Below are 9,005 nucleotides of genomic sequence, written 5' to 3'. Positions count from 1 at the left end.
AGTATGTTTTCCAAAGCTCTTCTGGGAAAGACACTTAAAACTTAACTTACTCCAAATGAACGCATTATTTTTCTTCTAATCTTTTGATACTCTGGGTGCTCTCTTGGGGGTTGAGAGTAATTACCATTGAGTTATCCAAGCCTGAAACCAGAACCAGAAACATTTGTATACTTGCCCTCTCTAAATCTTTGTCCCAGATCTTATTATTAATCGATTGCCTATCTCCCATTCTTGACTTTCAACTTGGGAAGGATAGAGATAGTTATTATCTGTTTACCTTTGCAATACAGTCCCTCATGCATAGTATGTATATTGTTAAAACCACAAAAGAAAATTCACTTGCTTTTGTGTCGAGCAAATAAACCCGGTTAACATTAGTTGATTGAGGTTGAAAGGAAAGTTGAATTTTAATCTCATGTTTCAAAGGTTTTATTTTGACTTATTTTATATCTTAAGGCAAAAATCATGTAGGGTGCCTAACAAGATATAAATAATATACAAGATTTTAGAATCAAAAGGAAGTTTAGAAATACTTTCCAACTTACAGGATGAAGCAAACAATTTTTCATTTGCAGTTTAAAAAGAAGGAGCAGTGAGGTAGTTGGTTGGGCCCTGAATAGAGCTGACTTCCTTTGTGTCTCCCCAGAGTCAAGTGTTGATAACAGAACATCTTTATATACAAATTAAAAATTATTATGTAGAACTTATGCTCTGATAGAAAGCTCAAATTTTGACTGGCTAAGTTAATGTTATGAACATTTCAATATTGCAATTCAAAGAGGATAAGTCCAGGTTTCTTTTCTGGGACATTAAAAAGTACTTTTGAGGATATTCAAGAATATAATAGGTGAAATCGCAGGAAAAAGTTATATAGTCTTTCATTTGTTACTTTTGACAAGCTAACCCAAGTAATAAGAGGCAAGGTAGTTTTTCTAATAATGCATGCCTCACTAGTTATAATTGAGTTAATCTGTTCTCATCTCCAGCACGTTAGCTGCCAAAGATTTTAATAATCACAATGCACAGGAGGATTCAGAAAGCTATATCCTGTTAAGTTGGTTAATGAAGTAAAGTGTTAGGAGATATGTTTTCTCAAGTGGGGAAAACACCTGGCAAACTTTCTTTGGTTAGGATATGACATTTGTTTGTTTATTATTTTTAAATGACTTACATAGAAGAAATCTTATCATCTCTTTACCTGCTGTATTTTAGTCTTTTTTTGCTGGTATCAATAGTAGTTTACTGAAAATGTACTCATTAATCGATGACAATTTGGACAGTAAAGGAGCAAGGAGTAGTTTGATACCTGTTGAGATGCCCCTGCAAAAGGTTCATGTACAAGAAGATTTACAGTCTTAACCCAATCTGTAAATTAATCCCCACCATGGGATTAATTGAGTGGTAAATGTAGGTGGGTAGGGTGTGGCTGGAGGAGGTAGGTACTGGGTGCGTGGCTTTGGTATATATTTTGTATTTGGTATATATTTTGAATCCGCTTCTTAATCATCATGTGAGCTGCTTTTCTCCACTGTATTCTTCCACCATGTTGTTCTGCCTCACCTCAAGTCCCAAAGAATGGAGTTGGCTGTCTATGGATTGAGCCCTCTGAAACTGAGTCCCTAAAAAAACTTTACCTCCTCTAAAATTGTTCTTTTCAGGTCTTTTAGTTACAGCAGCCAAAAGGCTGAGTAAAATAGAAATTGATACTGAGAAATAGGGTTGTTGCTGTGACTAACCTGACTGTGTGGTTCATAAGCCCTTGGAGCTTTATTGGAATTGGTGGGAGGAATTTTAAAATGTTTAGCTGTGCAAGCTGGAAATGCTTTAGGTTGTTGTAAGCAGAGCTTGATGGCTGATTCTGGTGGGAGCTCAGAAGACCAGAATGCCAATAGGACTCTAGACAGTGAAAACAGGGCTCAAGAGGGTTTCCAGGAAAAGGAGGGCACTATTGGTAATTGGACTAGAGGACATTTGTATTGTGTTCTGGCTGAGTAGTTGTCTGCATTTTGCTCATGTTCTGAGACTGTCTGTGAGGCTGATTTTAAAAGTGATGGATTTCTTAATCTGGCAAATAAATATCTATTAATAAATCAAATAAATATTGCTGGTGGCTTTAGCCAAATTTATTGTGATAATCAGGAGCAGAAAGCAGAGCAGAAAGATTTGAAAAACTTGGGCTTGAAAGGTAGGGGTAAAACTGAGGCTAAGAAAGTTGCAATTAAAGACATTACTGCCACTAAAGAAATGCTGAAGACTTTGCCAGTAAGAAAGACAATAAGAAAAATGGCTTGAGGGTAGTATCTCAGGAATTGGTAAGATCATATCCATCTCAGACTCAAGGAACTAAAAAATTCTCTTGAGAAGAGACCAGTGGGGTACCCTTCTTTCACAGGGGGCCCAGGAAATTTTTTTCAACATGCTTAGCCATCCAGACACTCAGAGGTTGCTGCAGCCAGGATCTCTGGAGGCTTGGCTACTGCTCGAGATGGCAGCAGACCTTGGCATCAACCACATGGTGCTGATTCTGCAGGAATGCAGAAAGCTGGAGTTAGGGGGTCATGGAGGCTTCAACCAAGATTTCAAAGGAAGGACAGGCAAAGTGCAGCAGGGTCAGAGTGTCCTTGAGGTAGCCCCTGAGAAGGCAAAACATGGAGATGTGAGGAAGAAGCCGAAGCTGCAGTGTAGATCCTTCAAGATTAAGGAATGACAGTAACATGGGACATCATCTTAGGAAAGCTGCAGGAATTGAGCAGAGACAAGCCAACAGGCCACAAGTGTGGAGTTACACAAGCCCTTTGAATAGAACTTCATTGTGCCAAGAGCTCCAGATGCTGGACTTGGAGCTATAGGACTTGTTTGCCCAGCTGCATTTCATCTTCTTTCTATAACCCTATTTTAGTGAATGAAAATGTTTACTCTGTACCTTTATATATTGGATACTTATAAATCACCTTTGCTTTTATTGGAGCTCATGATTACAGAGTTGTCCTGAATCTCAGAGGAGTCTTTGGTCTTAAACTTTTGGGCAATCATGAAACTTTTGAAACTATGGGGACTCTTGGAAATGGACTAAATGTATTTTTCATGATGAGATGGTCATAAGGTTTTGAGGGCTGGGGGTGAAATGGTTATAATTTGGATGTGAAGTACCTCCTAAAAGCTCATGTGTGAGACAGTGCAAGAAGGTTTATAGGAGAAATGATTATTTTAGATAATCTTAATCCAATTGGCAAATCAATCCCCATGATGGGATTAACTGAGAGGTAACTGAAAGTGGGTAGGGTGTAGCTGGAAGAGGTGGGTCCTTGGTGGCCTGGCTTTGGTATATATTTTGTATATATATTTTGCATATATTTTCTCTCTATTTTTTGATCATACATAAGCTGCTTTCTTTCACCATGTTGTTCTGCCTCACCTAGAGCCCCAAGGAATGGAGCCAGCTGTCTATGAACTAAGACCGTTGAAACTGTGAGCCCCTAAATAAACTTTTCCTCCTGTAAAATTGTTCTTTTCACGTCTCTTAGTCACAGCAGTGAAAAAGCTGACTAAAACAATACCAATGGAATCTCTACTAAAGTACCACATGTGCTGGTGTCTAGACTTACATATTGCAACAATCTCATTGGGTAGGTATTAGTATTTTCACTTTAGAGATGAGAAAAAACGAGGCTTATGAATGTTGAATAAATTAGAAGCTAGGATACAAGGTGAAACAGTCCACATCCAACTGCAGGTTTGTCTCAATTCAAAGCTCATTTTCTAACCACTCCCTTTTTGCCACTTTTCATTCTACCACTGCCCCATGGAATGCTTTCCTTTATGTTCTATCTTGGATTTTGGTTTGGTGCATGGAAAATGGCATCTACAGAACATCATAACATAAAATGAGTTTTTCTTGCTATTATAAATAATGTTTTCTACTATAAGAGTAAATCAGTTAAAAAAAATTGATCAGGCGCCTTCTCCCTGGTCCACCACTGCTGCTCCTTCTTCTTCTGCAGCTCCTGGAGCTGCTTGTGTGCTCTTTGGTGCGGACCTGGTACCTCTTTTGTGAAGTGGCAGCTGAGGAGACTCCGGCAGTCTCCGTGGCCCATGAAAAGCCCAAGGAAGGAGTCAAGACTGAGAACAATGATCATATTAAGTTGAAAGTGGCGGTGCAGTTTAATATTAAGACCACTTAGTAAACAAATGAAAGTATATAGTGAACGATAGGATTTGTCGATGAGGCAGATCATATTCTGATTTGATTGGCAGCCAATTAATGAAACAGGCACACCTGTACAGTTGTAAATGGAGGATGAAGATACAATTGATGTGTTCCAGCAGCAGACAGGAGGTGTCTACTAAAAAGAGAACCTGCTACTTTACTCCAGAACTCTGTTCTTATAGACCAAGAATACATTCTCAATTAGAAAACTGCAATTTGATTCCACCACATCCTGACTACTACAGCATAGTTCTCTCTATTCTTTCATTTTCTCCTTCCCATTTTTTATTGTATATAAAGTAACTGATGTATGTGCACAAGCATACTGCATTTTTTTTAAACTAAAAAGCCAATGATATGTTTTAATTTACATCAAATGGAGATGGGATGGGGAAAAATACTAGTTCTGTGAAAATATCCCCTTTCTCCATTAGTGGTAAGCTCATTCAGCCTTATCTTTATATTCCAATAAGTTATTTTGCTCTCACTATTTTAGCAAAAAACAAACAACAACAACAAAAAACCTGAACAACATAAAAATCCTTGCTTACCTTGTTCAATTGGAGAATTTTAATGTTTTTCATTGTAAAACCAAGCACAATTTTATAATTTTTTTGTACATAGCTGTGACATGTAGGGTTAAGTAGGAGTAAATTACTCTTTAAAAAAAAAAAAAAGATTCCTAGATAGTTTTCCCTTCAAGTCAAGTGTCTTGTTGTTCAAATAAACTTCTTGTTTAAAATGAAAAAAAAAATTGATCAGGTAGAATTGTTCTTCCTTGATGATTGCTGTTCTTATTTGAATGAGATGGAATCTCAATGTAGTTTAGATTTGCATTCCCTGATGGCCAAAGATGTTGGACATTTTTTTTCACATCAAAATGAAAATGTACTTCTTAATCTGTGCATTTATTAAATAGATTATTTGATTTTTTGGTATTGAGTTTTTGAGTTCTTTATATATTCTGTATATTAATCCTCTGTGAGACAAGCAGCTGTCAAAGATTTTCTCCCATTTTATAGTCTTCATTTTATCTATTAGTTGTTTCCTTTGCCATACAGAAACTTTTTAATCTGATGACATTTCATTTATTGATTCTTGGTTTTATTTCCTGAGATACAGGAGTCCTATTCAGAAAGTCATTTTGTACTTATGTGTTGGAATGCTTACCTCATGTTTCTTCTAGGAGTTGGGAAATTTCTGATCTTATACCTTGGCCTTGGATCCAATTTTAGTTGACTTTTATATGGGGCAAGAGATAGGGATCTAGTTTCATTCTTTTATTTATGACTATCTAGTTTTCCTAGTACCATTTGTTAAAGAGGTGTCTCATATATTTCTGTTGCCTTTGTTGAGAATCAGATGACTGTAGCTATATAGGTTTGTCTCAGTATCATCTATTCCATTCCATTAATCTGTGTTTCTGCTTTTATGCCAGTATCATACTTTTTTAAAATTACTGTGACTCAGTAATATTATTTGGGATCTGGTACTATGATGCTTCCAGAATTGCTCTTTTTGCTCAAGTTCATTTTGGGTCTTTTATTTTTCCCCATGAATTTTACGATTTTTTTTTTCTAGTTTTGTAAAGAATGCTTTTGGTATTTTTATGGGGATTGCATTGCATCTTTACATCACTTTTGGTAGTACGGAGATTTTAATTATATCAATTTCACCTATCCATGGACATGAGAAATCATTCCATGCTCTGGTGTCTTTTCAATAATTTTTATTGTAGAGGTCTTTAACCTCTTTGCTTAGGATTATTCCTAGGTATTTTACTTTTAAAAAGGCATTGTGAATGGAATTATTTCCCCGATTTCTTTCTTACTTGGTGTATAGAAATACAATTGACTTTTGTGTGTTGATTTTGTATCCTGCTACTTTCTGAATTTGTTTATTAGATCTAGAAGTCTTCTGATGCAGCCTTCAAGGTCTTCTAAATGTAGGATCATATTACCTGCTGATATCGATAATTTGACTTCTTCCTTTCGTATTTGTTTCCCATTTATTTTTCTCTTGCCTAATTATTCTGGCTAAAATAATCAAGAATACAATAACAATGTATGCTGGTAAGTCCTGGGGGAAAAAGAGCTCTTATACATTGTTGGTGAGAATGTAAATTGATACAGCCACTATGGAAAATAATATGGCAGTTTCTAAAAAACTAAAAATTTAACTACCATATGATCCAGATATAGAAGTCCTTAGTATTTATCCAGAAGAATTAAAGTCAGCATACTTTAGAAATATATTTGTATCCTTGTGTATCACAGCACAATTCACAATAAACAAGTTGTAGAACCAGTCCAGGATTCCATCAACAAAAAAAGCTGCATAAAGAAAATTTGGTATGTGTACACAATGAAGTATTATAGAGTCATAAAGAAGAATGAAATTTTGCCATTTTCAGGAAAACATATGGATCTGAAAAACATTAGGTTAAGCAAAATGAGCCAGAATCAGAAAGACAAGTGTCATACATTCTCTCTCATATGTGGAAGCCAGGGAAGAAAAGAAAGAAAGAGAAAAGGAATGTCATGTAAGTAAAGGAGTCCATTGGGGTAGAGGAAGGGATATTAGAAGGATGGTTGAGGGAAAGGTAAAGGGAGGTATTAGGGAGTGAAACTGCTCAAATTATGTTATATGCATGTAAAACTATACCACAATGAAATTTGCTGCTTTGTATTATGAATATACACCAATAAAATAAATCATTCTTCCTCTTTGCCCCAAAATTTAATGAAGTTTTATTGTATACAAAACTAATAGACTAAGTTTTATAAGTGGTTGAAATAAAAACAATACTATTATTTAACTATTTTTCAAAGGTTAAATCCAAAGCAACATGATATACCCATACAAATAAGTAACTGGGAGCACTAAAGGAATACACTTGGATTTTAATGTATTTCCTCTTGTATGCATCCAAGAAAAATAAAGAGTAAAGAGAGTCGACATTACTTCTCCTTCACCTTTAGTTCTTCCCTATCTCCAAGGGAACTACCAAGGCTACTAGCAAAGGTTTTTCTGGTCTTTTGAGATCATCATTCAGTTTCATGGTTAGCAACCAAATGGGGCAGTTTATGTATCTGCTTCATTATTACAGAGCTAGGTGCGACTTGATCAGAATGGAAATTTATTTCTTTTTCTAGGGAAGCAAATGGTTAAAACATCATCTAATTTAAATCAGGAGAAAAATTAATTTAAAAAGTCATCAGAAAACAGAAAGAGTAATATACTTAATGACAAATTCAAAACCATTTAACTAAGACTGAGAAGATATTTGTAACACATGCTTAATCATGGTTTGTACAATTTTATTCAAAATAAACAGTCCTACTATGTCTGGAAGTTACCCATTGTAATTGCTTTCTATTTTTACAATTTAACAATCATATATCCAATATAGAAATTACTACAGAAATTTAAGTAATGTGGATCTTATTTTAATTTTCAGAGTACTCATTCTGAATCAAGGTGGCATATTATAAGCCTATATTTCTTTGAGTCAACATTCTTATCTGAATTGTAAGGAAACCTATCTTAAGGCCACAAAGGGAAATCAACCAAGTTGATGGTTTATGCTTAAGTAGTATTCTTATATGGCTTTACATGAAGTATACTATAAATATCCATTTTCTCATGGGCAATTGTTAACATACACTCAGTTTATACGTTGTTTAGTTAAATAAATTAGAAAATAACATTTCTCTAGAAAAGAGAGACCCTAGTATAGTCTTTGATAATGTAAAGGTAATTCTTCAGTTTTTAGTTATTCATTCACACAATACAAATCTATACACCCATGTCTACATCACCATAAATTTTAGAAAATAATAATAAAAACTAAAGGTTTTCAAAATATTAGGAAAGGTGCTTTAAGTTATTCTTCCAGATTTCATGTGGAAATTACTCTTTTGGGTAATTGGTTTTTGAAATACTAAGAAAAAAATGTGCCTGTATTCTTACAAAATAACACAAAACTTTAAAAAATGTTTAATATATACATCATGTTGTATCCTAAAGTTTGAGAATTGACACGTCAAAAACTTCTTTTCCCAAATTTCCCAATACAAAAGGAAGAGTGAGAGAGTTGTCAAAGAATGTATCTATTAGGCAGCGCAGTGAAAGTTTCTTTTCCCTAAGGCAAAGCCAGGAGTGGAGAACACATATATTTTTTTCTCTACTCCAAATTTGAGTGGGAGACTGCTTAATGGTCATTCTGGATTTATCATACTACTATGGAAACAGGAAAATATACCATATTAATGATTTTGACAATCTAGGAGAAATGGGATTGTTACAACCAAATGGACACCTGGCAGGGGTGGAGTTGGAAGGGTGAGATGTGTGCCTGAGGGCTTTTCATTTCACAGCTATATTCAATAGTGAAGTTAACACAGGACTATTGTATACCACACAGAGTTTCTCACATGAGGAATAAAGGTTTGAATTACCCCACCAGAGGAAAGAGTCAACCACTGAGGCTCTAGGTGAAGGTATCGATTATACTTAGAACAGTTCCTGAAAATGAGAGCTGTAGTCTGTATCTGTATATGCTTAATGTGTTTCCCATTAGTTTTCTTTTTCTTTTATGTAGGTTATGTTTAGATATTTCCCCAAAGATTGCAGACTATTGGGAAGATAACTGGTAAGGAACTGTGTGAATAAATATTTCTTTGAGGTTCAAGATTTGGGAAACAGAAGCCCTATAACATTACACAGAACATTCATTTATTGATGTATAAAAAAATCTAAGAAAAAATAAACTCTTCATGTTGATAAGTATAGAAAT

At 35.0% G+C, this 9,005-nt stretch overlaps 1 pseudogene; it reads left to right on the top strand.

Moving 5' to 3' along the window:
• Window positions 1–2,714: 2,714 nt before the first annotated feature.
• LOC107143679 lies at window positions 2,715–4,450 on the top strand (annotated as a pseudogene).
• Window positions 4,451–9,005: the final 4,555 nt, after the last annotated feature.

The sequence above is a fragment of the Marmota marmota genome, unplaced genomic scaffold (assembly GCF_001458135.2).
Source record: "Marmota marmota marmota unplaced genomic scaffold, marMar, whole genome shotgun sequence".
NCBI classification, from domain to species: Eukaryota; Metazoa; Chordata; class Mammalia; order Rodentia; family Sciuridae; genus Marmota; species Marmota marmota.
Note: the sequence above shows the minus strand (reverse complement) of the source record. Positions and strands in the feature narration are given on the sequence as shown.